Here is a 14,744-nt window from a genome sequence, read left to right on the forward strand (position 1 = left end):
AATAAATAAAAACAAAGAAATAAAAAACAAAAACAGCGGGCCAGGAAGAATCAAGGATGAGATGAGCACAAGAGAGGCATGCAGGCAGTGGGGGCCTTGCGGTGTCAGCATGCCTGGATCACACCAGCCTTGGGAACCTCCAATGAAGACGGGTGTTGCAGGTTACTGAGTTCAGCCTGGTCTTTTAGATGACATCAGGGCCCAATTAAGGGTTTAGGAGCAGATACACCTCGACTGGTGGAAACCAAGGGGGGACATCTGAGGGCATGGAACAAAGCCAGCCAATGTGGCCACAAATACCTTCAACATCTGGAAGGTCTATGATGACATTTTGTGGTGTATTCTACATCACACAACCAAAATCCTATTAAACCAAGGAGAAAGAGCAGATTCTCTCACCTGTGTCCTGAAGGAGTGCATCTGAGCAGACATAGGAATCTTTCTGGGGTGATTTCTGGGGTGAGTGATTCACAGGTTTATTTTGCTGAATGCTAGGTAACTTCTTGGGGCTCCCATTTCCTTTCTCCTCAACATCACACAAAAGGAATGTGGAAATATATGGACCAGGAGGCAGCCAGCTGCTGCAGAGCAGGCACTAAAGCAGCACAAAACAAAACCTTATTTATGAACCGTGGGTGTCTTGGAGTGGACTGTCTGAGGACAGGTAAGCCTGGGAAAATGGAGGCAGGTGTTGATTTCAGCATGGGCCAGCTCCTCAGATGCTTATGTTCCTGTGATGATGGGCTTCTCATCGGTCACAGCCTCCTTTGAAAAGCTCTGGACTCTTTCCCCATATACTATGGCAAACAATTTGAGGGGAGGTTTGAATCATTGTGGGACAATCATGGATCACTGGGGTAGTCCCTAGAAAGCAAACCTTGCTTTGTGTAATCCACTGAAGGAGCTGAAATGTGGTATGTACTGCAATTATTGCTTTATTAAAGCAGCTTGTAATAATCAAAATGAAGTGTTGGCAAACTTTTTCTTAAAGGACCAGAGGGTAAATATTTGAGGTTTTTGTGAACCATACAGTCTGTTGTTGCAACTTCTCAGCCCACCGTTGCAGTGTGGAAATGGCTACAGACATTGCATAAATCAATGGGCATGGTTGTGGGTTCCAGTAAAACTTCCCTTACAAGAACAGGCAGTGGGCCAAATCTGGCTCTTGGGCTATAGTTTTCCTACCCCTGATAATATTATAATAGTTTTTAGGAATGAACACTCACCATGAGCCAGGAGCTGAGCTATGTGTTTATGGTATTATCCCCATTTCACAGACGAGGAATCAGTTTCAGAGAGGTTTCACAACTTGCCCAAGGACACGCCGCCAGTAACTGATGGAACAGAGATTCTGATTTCATTGCTTTGTTCCTAAGAAATGGTTACAAAAAGTATTATGAAGGATGGGAGGTTAGAGACATAATGATATTGTTATTAAATTAATGTAAGTATCAACTAATAATACATAAGAACATTTCTCAAGGGTCCTCTATGTGCTGAGAACTATGCTATGTGCCTCCTACAGTGCTAATGTCTGAATGCTGTGTGTCCCTCCAAAAATTCATATGTTCAAATCCTTACCCCCAAGGTGAGCGTATTAGGAGGTGAGGACTTTTGGGAGGTAATTGTGTTGTCTTGATTAGGATTAGTGCCCTCACAAGGGACCCCAGAGAGGACCTCCCCCACTCTGACCTGAAGTTACAGTGAAAAGATGGCTATGAGGAAGGGCCCTCACCAGACTCTGAATCTGCCAGTGCCTTGACCTTGGACTTCCTAGCCTCTAGAACTGTGAGCAATAAATGTTTGTTGTATATAAGCAACTCAGTTATGGTATTTTGTTACAGCAGCCCAAATGGGTGAAGGCATACTGATTAACACAAATCATTCCCACCACAACCTGCTATTACTATTATTGCCCATCAGGGAACTGAGGCACAGAGAGGTTAAGTCACTTGCCTTAGGTCACACAGCTGGCAAGTATAAAGGCAGGATTCAAACCTACACTGTGGACCGGGCGCGGTGGCTCAAGCCTGTAATACCAGCACTTTGGGAGGCCGAGACAGGCGGATCACGAGGTCAGAAGATCGAGACCATCCTGGCTAACACAGTGAAACCCCGTCTCTACTAAAAAATACAAAAAACTAGCTGGGCAAGGTGGCGGGCGCCTGTAGTCCCAGCTACTCGGGAGGCTGAGGCAGAAGAATGGTGTAAACCCAGGAGGAGCTTGCAGTGAGCTGAGATCCGGCCACTGCACTCCAGCCTGGGCGATGGAGCGAGACTCCGTCTCAAAAACAAAAAACAAACAAACAAAAAACCTACACTGTGCCCTCTACCTCCCCCAGGTGCTATTTTGAAGCCCACACAGGTTACAATAATATCCCATTTATCATCTGATAGGGCTTGGGCCCTGACCAATAACAATGAAGCCCTACATGAGGATCCTGGGCTCCCAGCTAACAAGCGATACCCCTTTATTTCCTGGATTATGGGTTGGTCCTAGGATACGATTCTGTTTAACCAACTGATCAGGAAATATTTTAATATTTACAGAACTGGTACAACTCTCCTAGCTGTGCCGCTATAAGCTGAGGGCTTTCTAAGGAGGCCAGCCTGGGTGGTGGGGTGCGTGAATGAGCAGAGCAGGAGGCCCAGGTGGTGACCAGAATTCCCTGGGCGTCAGGTTCCTAGTGCAGATGCCAGTAAGGGATCTGAGGCCTGGGACCCCTGAGCAAATAAACTCAGTCCCTGAGCCTCAACCACCCAGGCCCAGGGCCAGCGCCCCCACTCCTCCCATCTCTCTGCAGAGGCAGCAGCCTGAGTCCTGAGTCAGAGGCTCCCACAGGAAAATAAACTTTCTGTACTAAGAGGGGGAGGGGGAGGCTTACTTTTCAAAAATAGGAAAGGCAGCCCCGTTGCTATGACGAATTCCTCGTGTTGCTCCGTGTTTTTGAAATTTTTTTATTTTTTTTTATGACCCACATAAAAAGGTACATACAGTCTCGTTGTAAAAATACATGGAAAAACCTCCATCTTATGCCTGATTCAAGTGAGGATCAAGGAGATGTGAGGCAAGGAGAGCTTGTTTTAAAGCCTTTGAAGGCTCTGGGATCTCTGACATTTGGGGGCCCCACCCCACATCATGGTGAACCTCAAAATGTGTGTTTCTTATAAAAATATCTGGAAAGGTTTTAAAATAGTTCATGCAATCTGGGATTTTATGAAAAATAAATTATTCATCGTGTTCTCATGACTTGTGCTCTTCTATTTCCAATGACAGGAGGACTGTGGAGGTGCAGCTGATTCACTCATGTGAATCAATTAATTGCAGACGTCGAACCAGACGTTTATTAATTTTGATGTCGCAGTTTCCTTTTGGTGTTCTAGGGCCAACTCACTTATGATTACAGGTTTCAAATATCTCTTCAGGCCCTTAACAAGTTGGTGGGCTCCAGGTTCTGGGCCCCAAGTGTGGGGCCATGGGGGCAGGGCCAGGGTCAGGAGCACCAAGCAACTCCTGGGGCCTCAGTTTACCCATATGCAAAATGGGAGTGTTTCAGGATAAAATATGTAGAAAGTTGGAGATAGAGAGGGAGAAAGAGGAAGGAGAAAGAGGATATAATGGTGAAATCAATGGGACAAAATACAAATAATTGGCAAATTATTTATATTTGGTAAATATAAATAATTTATATTTATAAATAAATATAAACTTACCAAGTTATTTATATTTACAAAATATATTTATATTTATATATATTTATATTTACAAAGTATAAATAATTTGGTAAATTGGTAAATATAAACTTAAGAACTTCTTAAGTCTGTATTTACCCTGAGTTGCCAATTATTTATATTTTAATAAATAAATATAAATTCAAAATAGTTTAATAAATATAAATTTAAAATAGCTTATTAAATAAAATATTTAAAATATTCTAATACATAAAATATTTATTTAAAATACTTTAATAAATAAAATATTATTTTAAATACTTTAATAAATATATTTTAATAAATATAAACTCCCTATAATGGAGTTTCTTATACTATTCTTGCCACTTTTTTGTAAGTTTGAAATTACGTAAAAGTGGAAAGTCCTCCCCCTCACCCCAGGTAGGGGTGGGAACAGGGGGTGTCGGATTAATTGGGAGATTTTGAGTTGCACTCAGATGAAGCCTGGGAGGACTCCAGGGCACCCAGCACGTCGAAAGAGGGAGTTCCATGGTCCCCGTCTTCCTTAACTAAGCAGGTCCATTTCTGTATGCCTTGTATTTGGAGCTCCATGTGGATTCTTCGGGGAAAAAAGGGGTCCTTTAGAAAGAAAGCCAGAGTCTGCTGGCTGTGGAGGTGCCCCAGGACTTGGGCCTAAGGATTTTGATGTGCTTTGGCTCTGTGTCCCCACCCAAATCCCATGTCGAATTGCAATTCCCAATGTTGGGGGAGAGACCTGGTGGGCGGTGATTGGATCACGGGGGAAAACTTCCCCCATGCTGTTCTCATGGTAGTGAGTGAGTCCTCAGAAGATCTGATGGTTTCAAAGTGTATGGCATGTCCCCTGTCACGCGTGCTCTCTCCTGCACCACCAAGTGAAAAAGGTGCTTGATTCCCCTTCTCCTTCCGCCATGATTGTAAGTTTCCTGAGGCCTCCCAGTCATGATTCCTGTACAGCCCATGGAACTGTGAGTCAATTATACCTCTTTTCTTCATCAATTGCCCAGTCTCAGGTAGTTCTTTATAGCAGTGTGAGAATGGACTAGTACAGACCTGAAGAGTCTGAGTCTAGCCATCTCGGAGGCTGTGGGTTTGCCTAACAGAGGCAAGAAAAGAAACCAAGTGAATGATTATAGATTGGTGGGTGGGGCTGGGGATGGGAGGAGAAAGAGGGAGGACAAAGAAGGGGCTGAGGTGGTGAGTCCAACATTCTGACTACTCCCTTGCCTGCCAGCACTCAGTAGGTGCCAGGCACTGCTCAAAGGACTTTACAAGTACTAAGACCTTTCCTTCTCACAGTACCCTGCCCGGCAGGAATTATTACTATCTCCATGTTACAGAGGATGAAACTGAGGCTCAGAGAGGTGAAGTCACTTTCCCAAGGTTACATAGCCAGTGAGTGGACATGGCTTTACTTCCTCCCTGGTAAAAACAAGGCAAGAACAGGCACTTTGGTGAATGCTGCAAGACCAGGCTCAGAGGGAGAGGTGGGGAATAGGGGTGTGGGAGATAGGCTTCCAGAAACAACCCACAGATATATGGCAACACTATGTACTAAGTGCTTACTCTGCGCTCTGTGTGGTACATGCGACATGCATCATTCCAGAGAATCTTCCCAACCAGTCCTCTGGTCCTCTGAGGTCAGGATTACCATCTCCATTTTGCAAAAGGGGCAAGGGAAGCCCAGAGAGGGAAAGTGACTTGCCCAAGGTCACACAGCAAGAAAGTTGCAGGGCTTGGGTTGGAACTCAGACCTTTCTGACCTCAAAAGGTTGTGTTCTTGTCCACTAGGCTGACTTTCCTAAAATGCAGTGACTTTGGTGCTTCTTGTCCATTTCCAGTAGCTCATACTAACAGCTGGCCCTGGGGAGGGAGGCAAGAGAGTAGGGATGGCTCAAGTCATCAAACACTTCTGGTATGACTGTTAGGTCCCGTGTCAGGGCCAGGGTGATGGCAGTCCAGAGGGCAGAGACAGATGTGCACATGGTGAAGTGAAAAAGCAGTGTGATTTGAGAAAGCATGAATGTGTTGGCCAAGTACAGATCTGCTTAGCAGAAGGGATGATCCCAGCGGGGATGGGGGGAGAAGGGACAATCCTGGAAGGCTGCCTGGAGGAGAGGACATCTGAGCTAGATTTTGAAAGATGACCAGGAGGTTGCTGGATGGCTGGGCACATGGTAGTGAGAGGGTATTTCTGGCCAAAGGGGCAATTCTAACAAAGATGTGGAGTCTTTAAATTGCATGATAGGTTCAGAGTAGGAGGGGAAGAGGTAGGCCATGCAACTGGGGGGATGGCCAGGGGCGAGGCCACCAGAAGCCCCGGGGTCTGTGTGTGTGTGAAATGGGGGCTGGTGGACTTCTCTGGGAATTGGGAGATTAGATCAGCTGCTCAGGACTTGCTGTGTGACTTTGGGCAGTCACTAACCTTCTCTGGGCCTCCATTCCCCATGTCTCTCCCCACTGTATCTCTCTCGCCCCTCAAGAATGGAAGCTTTCCCAGAACGAAGCTACGTGCAGCTGGACATCACCTGAGTGTTGGGGAATAGCCACAGGTCTCACCAGCTCTGACCTCCTCCCATCCCCATCTGGGGTCCAGGAAAAATGCTCTAGAACAACCTTGCCCAGCCCTTCCACCCCTCCCAGGCGTCCAGGGTGGTCCCCCCACCCCCAGAGTGGAAAACTGCCTTTTTCAGAAGGGGTTGGGTAGGTGGGGTCCCCAGGGCTCACCAGGGAGCAGTGGGCTTTGCCCACCTCCATCAGAAAAATCCCTCTGCTGGCCTTAGAATTGGGGCCTCCTGACTCCCCATCCCCACTGGAGACTGTTAACCCTTCAGTGCTGTTAACCTTTCCAGCTTGGACAAAGTCCAGGGGCCTGGATGCTCATCTAATGGACAGAATAGACTAGGGTGCCAGTTTTTTCCTTCTGTTTCTCTTTCTCAGTTCCAAAACCTCAACTTCACAATTGTCCATCTTTCCACTTCAGTCTCCAAGTCCTCAAGAAACTCCCTCCTCCTTCCCCCTCCTTCTCTGAGCCTGGTCTACAGGACAGAAGTAACTCTCATAGTTCCTCAGACACACACTTCCCGGATATGAATCCTGTTTCCAATAAAATGTTTGTCTGGGGGCATAGCACATGTCTGGTGACAGCTCAATGCTCCACTTTCCTGTCTTGGTAACTCTGCAGTCCTCTCCGTGGTTAAGAACTAGAATTCAGCCCTCAGGAAGGCTTCCCCGGCTCCTTGGCCTAGCCGGCCTGAACTGCTTGCTGACTTCGGCCATTCATTTATTCATTCATTTAACATACACGTGTATTGAGCAGCTTCTTGATCACTGGTCCCAGTCCCTGTCCCGCTGGAGCTTTAGGTGTGGATTGAGAAAATATACATTGCACACATCGTCATGGCATTATGGTTGAGGATGGTGCTGCAGTAGAGGTCAGGGTGCCATGAGAGGTTGGGAGAAAGTGACATATCAGCTGACCTCTGAAGGTCCTGCTCCCCTTAGATTTCTTTCCAGCTGTGTCATCCCTTTAGTTTTTCTCCATCTTGGGAGATGAGGTTGGCATGAGCCAGCTTATGGGGGATTTTGATAGACCAGAATCAAGACACTGTAATAGGGAGCCATGGGATGTTGTTGAGCAGTGGAGTGACACAGAACAAAATGGAATGTCAGGATGGCTAGTTTTGCAGTGTCCCAAGACACAATTGAGGGCCTGCATTTGGGAATGTGGCCTTTTTCCCCCTCATAAAACCCACCTCCTGCACAAGGTATGTGGCCTTTTTAATGCTCAATAGAAGGGGGTGGAAATTCAATACTTACTATATGACAGTTGTGCTACACTCTTTTCTAAGCAGGTTATGTGTATCAACTCTAATTTTCCCAACAACCTCCTGAAGTAGAGACTCTATTACTCCCATTTGCTGAGATTCAGAGAGGTTAGGAAATTGCACAAAGTCACACAGCTAGCAAGTGGAGCAGAGACTCAAATCCAGATCTGTCTGCCCCCAAGCCCAGTGTTCTGGTCTTCTTTGAAACAACTCTTGTATTAGATTTCTAAATGCTGCTATAATAAATCACCACAAACTTAGTGGCTTAAAATAATACAGATTTGTATCCTTACAGTTCTGGAGCTCAGAAGTCCAAAATGAGACTCATGGGCTAAAGTCAAAGTTTTCGTGGGGCTGGTTCCTCTTGGAGGCTGCAGGAGAGAATCTGTTCTTTGCCTCTTCTGATGTCTGCGGGCTGCCCACACTCCTTGGCTTGTGGCCACATCACTAAAATCTCTGCTTCCTTCATCACCCCACTGCCTTCTCACTGCTCTGATCTCCTGCCTTACTCTTATTAGGACTCACATTAGGATACTGGGCTTGTCTGGATGATCCAGGCTAATTTCCCCATCTCAAGATCTGTAATTTAATCACATTGCAAAATCCCTTCCCTTTTACCACCTAAGGTAACATAGGTAACATATTCTCAGGTTCTGGGGATTGGGATGTGGGTATCTTGGCAGATCATTATTCTGCCTGTCACAGACTTCCAGCCTATTTTGCCCTCTGCTCCTTTAAAGGCTGCTTCCATCTTCAGGACATGTTAATTGCCTGAGAATCTTTTATTTTTATTTTTATTTTTTAAGACAGAGTCTTGCGTGGTGGCCCAGGCTGGAGTGCAATGGTGCCTTCTTGTCTCCCTGCAACCTCCACCTCCTGGGTTCAAGCAATTCTTGTGCCTCAGCCTCCCAAGAAGCTGGGATTACAGGCATGTGCTGCCATGCCTTGCTAATTATTTTTTTTAGTAGAGACAGGGTCTCATGATGTTGGCCAGGCTGATCTTATACTCCTAGTCTCAAGCAATTGTCCTGCCTTGGCCTCCCAAAATGCTGGGATTATCAGCATGAGCCACCATGCTTAGCCTGCCTGAGAATCTTTCCTGGTAATTAAGGGGTTCTTAGAAATAATCATATCTCATTTAAAATGGGGAATTTCACTGGGCATGGTGGCTCACCCCTGTGTCCCAGCACTTTGGGAGGCCAAGGCGGAAGGATCGCTTGAGGTCAGGAGTTCGAGACCAGCCTGGCCAACATGGCGAAACCCCGTCTCTACTAAAAGCACAAAACTTACCAGGTGTGATGGTGTACATCTATAGTCCTAGTCACTTGGGAGGCTGAGGTGAGAGAATCGCTTGAACCCGGGAGGCTGAGCTTGCAGTGAGCCCAGATCTTGCTACTGCACTCCAGCCTGGGCAACAGAGTGAGGGAGACTCTGCCTCAAAAGAATTTTTTTAAAAAGTAAATAAATAAATAAAAAAAATGAATTCTCCAGCAGGCCAGCTTTCTGAGCATGGGGTATGGCTGTCTTGTTCACCAGCCTGTGCCTGCCACAGAGGTGGGGTCCGGTGAGTATCTACTGACCACTGAATGAACCAGAGAAGGTACGGGACTCGCCCAAGGCCACATGGCCCATCTTTGGCTGAAATAGAGGAGCTGTCATTCCCATGTGGCCTGTCTATACCTTAAAGAAAGTCCAAAGTAGGCAGAATTTGGACTTCAGAGAGGATCCTTCATGTGGCAGGAAGCATCTTTGAAGGCCTCCTTTGGTTGGGAGCCTCTCTGGTGAACCTGGTTTAACCACTGGTGATCAGGGAGGCTGGGGAAACCGTTCAGCTTTAAGTAGAGGGTTAGGAATCTGTGAACACTAAAGATCTGTTGGAAGGAGCTACCCAGTGGCTTGGGAATGAGACATAAGCTCCATTATGTCAGGCACAGCCAGTACCGGGAGGGTGTGGTAGGGGTGGAACCAGTCCCTGCTGAACCAGTCCACCCTGCGCCAATGGGACGGACTTTAGTTGGAGGACAGCATGGGATGAGAAAGGCAACCCTCCTCCCAACCCCAGGTCCAGGGCAGGCATTGCTCACAGATCACTGTGCTCCCTCCAGCCAGGCCAGGATGTGGCCTCAGATTCCCTTTAACACAGAGCTCCAGGAATCAAGAACCAGTCAACCTGAGCTGGACCCCAAAAAGAAGCCTGACCCTCCATCTTGATTCTATGTGGAGTTGCTAGGGGTGTACACAGAGATTTCCTTGAGGGTTCTGGAGGAGACTGCTTCTCTCTCAAGTCCCAGTATCCCCAGCTCAGCCCTTAGATTTCAAAATCCTATTTAAAACAAAAACATAAAACCCCCCACAACCAACAACAAACACTTTTTGCTCCAAGAAAGAAAAGCCAAACTGTTTAGCCCTGTTCAAAAGCGTGACCAAAGGCCTGTGGCTTCAGCTTGTCCCACAGCCCCCAGGTGGAGAGTCATGAGCCAGGTAGCCCCACGCCTTCCTCACTGGCCCAGTGGGGCTGTGGGTTCCCACCTCCTCTGCCAACTGCCAAGGGGCCCAGCTGGCTGGGGGACCAGTGTCCTTGCTCTGCCAGTTGTGGCTCCTAGCTGATGAGACCCGAGCCTAGGGAGGCCAGAGGCAGAGGGAGGCCTGCCACAGCTACAGCCACCTCCAGGGAGGAAGAGGCATGTCCAGGAGTCCATCCCAGGCTGGATTTACCCAGCTCCTCTTCCATAGCTCCCGTGTGCTCGATCTTCCTGAAAGGCTGCCTTCTAGCCTCCTTCTCCTCTCTCCCACTCTCCCTCCTCTCCCCAACTCCTTCTCCTCCCCTCTCCTTTATCTTTACATTTCCTCCCCCTCTTCTCTTTTCCTCCTCCTCCTGACCCCTCCTCCTCCTTCCTCTTCCCTCCTCCTCTCCTCTTCCCTCTTCTTCCTCTTTTCATCTCCCTCCTCCCTTTCTCTTTTTCTCCTTAACCCCTCCCCCTCTTCTCCTCCTCCCTCTCCCCTCTCCTTCTCTTGGCCCCTCCTCTTCCCTCCTCCTCCTTCTCCTCCTCTCTTCCTCCTTCCTCCTCCTCTTTTCATCTCCTTCCTCCCTTTCCTTCCTCCTCCTTACTCCCTCCTCCTCATCTCCTCCTCCCCCGCCCTCTCCTCCTCCCCTTTCTTTCTCTTCCCTCCTCTTCCTCTTCTCTTCCCTCCTCCTCCTCTTTTCATATCCCTCCTCCCTTTCCCTCCTCCTTCTTAGCCCCTTCTCTTTTTATCCTCCCCCCACTCCCCTCTCTTCCACTTGGCCCTCCTTTTTCCTCCTCCTCCTCTCCTTTTTCTCTCCTCCTCTTTTCCTCTCCCTCCTCTCCTTCCCTCTTCCTCCTCCTCCTCTTCCACGGTCCACAGCATATGAGGAAACTGAGACTCCAGAGGTGAAAGGTCTTGCCCAAGTCACACAGCTTACAGTGACAGAGACAGGGATTCAAACCAGGTCCGTCTGCTATCAAAGCCTCTGTTCTTAGCCACTATTCTGTGCATTGGCAAGGTGACTTGTTCCAGGACCCATTTCAATGGATTCCTAATTGAAATGCCTATATCAGTGGATCTCAAACTTGAGCAAGCATCAGAATCCCCTGGAGGGCTTCTTAAAACCCAGATGGCTTCCTGGAGTTTCTGATTGCCTAGGTCTGCAGTGAGGCCCAAGGGTTTGTGTTTCTTTTTTTTTTTTTTTTTTTTGAGATGGAGTCTCACTCTGTCTCCCAGGCTGGAGTGCAGTGGCCGGATCTCAGCTCACTGCAAGCTCCTCCTCCTGGGTTTACGCCATTCTCCTGCCTCAGCCTCCCGAGTAGCTGGGACTACAGGTGCCCGCCACCTCGCCCGGCTAGTTTTTTGTATTTTTTAGTAGAGACAGGATTTCACCATGTTAGCCAGGATGGTCTCGATCTCCTGACCTCGTGATCCGCCCGTCTCGGCCTCCCAAAGTGCTGGGATTACAGGCATGAGCCACCACGCCCGGCCAAGGGTTTGTGTTTCTAACAAACTTCCGGGTGAGGCTGCTGGGGCTGGTCTGGAAACTAGGCTTTAGGAATCTCTGGTCTCTATTAGATGGTGATATACAGGATCCCTGCCACGTTATGGAAATATCCTCTCCTTTTACCAGGAGAACTTGGGGAATGACGTGATTTGGCTCTGTGTCCTGACCCAAATCTCATCTTGAATTGGAATTCCATAATCCCCATGAGTCATGGGAGGGACCAGGTGAGAGGGAATTGAACATGGGGGTGGTTTTCCCCCATCCTGTTCTCATGACAGTGAGTGAATTCTCATGAAATCTGATGGTTTTCTAAGGGGCTTCCCCCTTTGCTTGGCACTCATTGTCTTTCCTGCCACCCTGTGAAGAGGTACCTTCCACCATGATTGTAAGTTTCCTGAGGCCTCCTCCGCCATGCAAAACTGTGAGTCAATTAAACCTTTTTTCTTTATGAATTACCCAGTCTTGGGTATTTCTTCACAGTAGTGTGAGAATGGACTAATACAATTACTAGCTTCTGGTGACCTTGGGTGAGTCCCTTGCCTCCTCTGGGCTCAGCGTTCTTATCTGTATAGTAAGTGTTTGGATAAGGGGTTTTGTACCCTAGATAAGCCCAAAGAAGAAGAGAGGAAAGAAGACAGTTGGGTAGACTGGGCTAGACTTCTGACTGTAGAGATCTGTGTGACCTTGGGCAAGAGACTCAATCTCTCTGGGCTTCAAGTTATCTGTACAATGGAAGAATGAAATTAGATGGTTTCTAAGTGTAAAGCTCACTGAATTAAAGGATTGAGGATGGTGGGGAGAGGTTAGTGGGGTTCTAAGGCTGATCAGACGATGAGGACATATTCCTCCACCTGCCAAAGACTTTGAGGCCCAAAACACAGGTTTCTCTCCTTCTCTCCCTCCCTACCCATCTCCCTCTCCCTTCACCTTCCTCTCCTCCCCATTACCTTCCTCCCTGCCCTCCCTTTTCTTCCTTTCTTTCTTCTCCTCCCTTCCCTTCTCTTCCCCTCCCCTGCTCTTCCCTTTTCTTTTCCTTTCTAAAAATATTATTTTAGGCAGTCGTAGGCAGTCTTGGCTTTGGAATCAGACAGACTCAGATCCAGCCATGGCTCCGTCAGCATGAGCTGGGTGCCTTGGACAAAACAACTTCTGCTCTGTGGCTCCAGCATCCTCATGTGTAGAATGGGCAAGTGATGCCTCCCTGATGTTGATGGTGGTTCACACGGCTTACTCCACAGAAGCACTTGGCACAGGGGCCCACAGTGGGCACTTCTGTTATTTCTTCAGTCTGGGGCCAAGGGTGGGCCTTGGAGCCAGACAACATAGTTGGAATCCCAGCTCTGTCAACTGCTGGTGGTGTGGTCTTGGGCAAGTGGCTTAATCTCTCTGTGTCCCAGTTTCCTTATTGGGAAGACTGGGGTAGTAATAATCCCTGCTATCTAGAGTGTGAGCACATCGCCTAGCACCCTGCCTTGCTCGCAGTTGTTTTGATTATTCCACTAACGATGGTGGCCACACAGTTGATGAACCAGCACTTAGTGCCTGGCTAGGGCAGGGAACAAATACAGTTATTTCCCTACAGAGTTCCTGGTGCAAGGAGTTCTTGGTGCAAGGAGAGAGACATCTTAACAGGCAAGGACAGCACTGCATCAATGAGGTGATGGGGTGACCCTGAGGAGCAGAGCAGCCCCTGAGGGTTGGGGAAGGCTTCCCTGGGAGGTGATCGTCAGTCTGAGACCTGAAGAGGCAGTAGGAGACCATCGGGCCACGAATTAGGGCAGGAATAGCATCCAGGTGGGAGGAACAGCGTTGCAAAGGCCCAGGGTGAGAGGCAGCCAGTCTCTCGGTCAGCGTGGAGCTGGAGCCCCTCACCGGGAGCAGAGGCGCTTGCATTTTCCCCAGCAGCTGGGGGTCGCCTGTGCTCCGGTTTGCGCTCAGTAGGCTCGGCTTTCCAGCTAAAAGAGGCTGCCTGAGGGGCGGGTGGTCCCCAGCGGGCCCCCGCCGCCACCCACGAGCCCAGTCCCCGGCTGGTAGGGGCACCCTCCTCTCGCAGCCCCTTCTCCACGCAGCTAGCCGCCCCCGCCCTCGGTCAGCCCAGTTTCCTGCCCCTCCCTCCTGCTCTCCTCCCTCCAGCTGTTTTTCTGGCTGTGTTCTGTCCCAGTCCCATTCAGGGAAGCAGCCCCGCGGCCAGGAGGTAGCTCAGCACAGAGCCGGCTCCCTTGGAAGCCTCCGGGTGATAGGGGTGCTCCAGCCGCAGCGCTCTGGGGGTTCGGAGGGGGATCTTGAGTGAACAAATGAATGAACTGCTTTCTGGGCAAACAGCCACAGCCAGAGGAACCTGTGATTTGGAGAAAGAAGCCAGGGTGTGCAAGTCTCCCCAACAGCCTCCAGTGGCCTGCAGTCACAGGGAACTCTCAGGAAGACCTTCCGGGCAGAGACCAGAGGGAAGGTATCTTCGCACACTTGCCTTGGGTGTCTTCTGAGAGGGGCCAGAGAAGGGGAATGAATACTAACAGAGAGAAAAGTTTGTTTCCTTTTATAATTTCATATTTGTCAAAAGGAAGAGTTTTGTTATTATCTTCAGATGTCAAAAGTAATGCATGCTCATTGTTTAAAGGAATAGCAAGGACACACATCTAGATATATGAATGTGCATTTCCACATCTAATTGGATAACCTGCGTAACCACAGACTGTGAACTTTCTTCCGTATCACCTATATTCTTCCAATATACATTTTTCATGGCTGCATAGAAAGGATATCTTAAGATTATTTGACTTTTCCCTAATCGACTTGCTTCTCCTTTTTTTTTTTTCCTATTAGAACACTTTATTTAGTATGACATCTTTGTGTGTGTGTCTTATGAATACCTTTTAGAAACTGCTAGATTTAAGGTTTGCCTATTTTTGAGACTTTTTTGAGCTTTTGGTCACACTGTATCCTGGAAGGCTGTGACAGCTTGACCTCTCTATGATGTTATACCAGGGCACAGTATTCTCATGTCCTAAACCCACCTTGTTGCTACCCATCCCTTAAAACTTCCCTGATGTGAAGTTGAGAATAATATCTAGATGCTTCAATAGGCATTTCACTTATTAGTGTTGATTCTCTTTTATAAACTTATTTTCCACATTTCTAGTGTGACTCTCCTGCTCAAGTCTGTTCCCATTTTTTTCCTCCTCTGGGGGCATGTT

General features: G+C 48.1%; 1 protein-coding gene across 1 annotated transcript in view; it reads left to right on the forward strand.

Annotated features, from left to right (window-relative positions):
- The first annotated feature begins 13,709 nt into the window (after positions 1-13,709).
- CMKLR1 (chemerin chemokine-like receptor 1) overlaps positions 13,710-14,744 on the forward strand; it is a 53,188-nt gene continuing 52,153 nt past the window's right edge. The window contains exon 1 of the mRNA XM_010360617.2: positions 13,710-13,999. The gene's annotated coding sequence lies outside the window, so the exon portion shown is untranslated. The remainder of the gene's footprint in view (positions 14,000-14,744) is intronic.

Source organism: Rhinopithecus roxellana, chromosome 10 (genome assembly GCF_007565055.1).
Source record: "Rhinopithecus roxellana isolate Shanxi Qingling chromosome 10, ASM756505v1, whole genome shotgun sequence".
NCBI lineage: Eukaryota > Metazoa > Chordata > Mammalia > Primates > Cercopithecidae > Rhinopithecus > Rhinopithecus roxellana.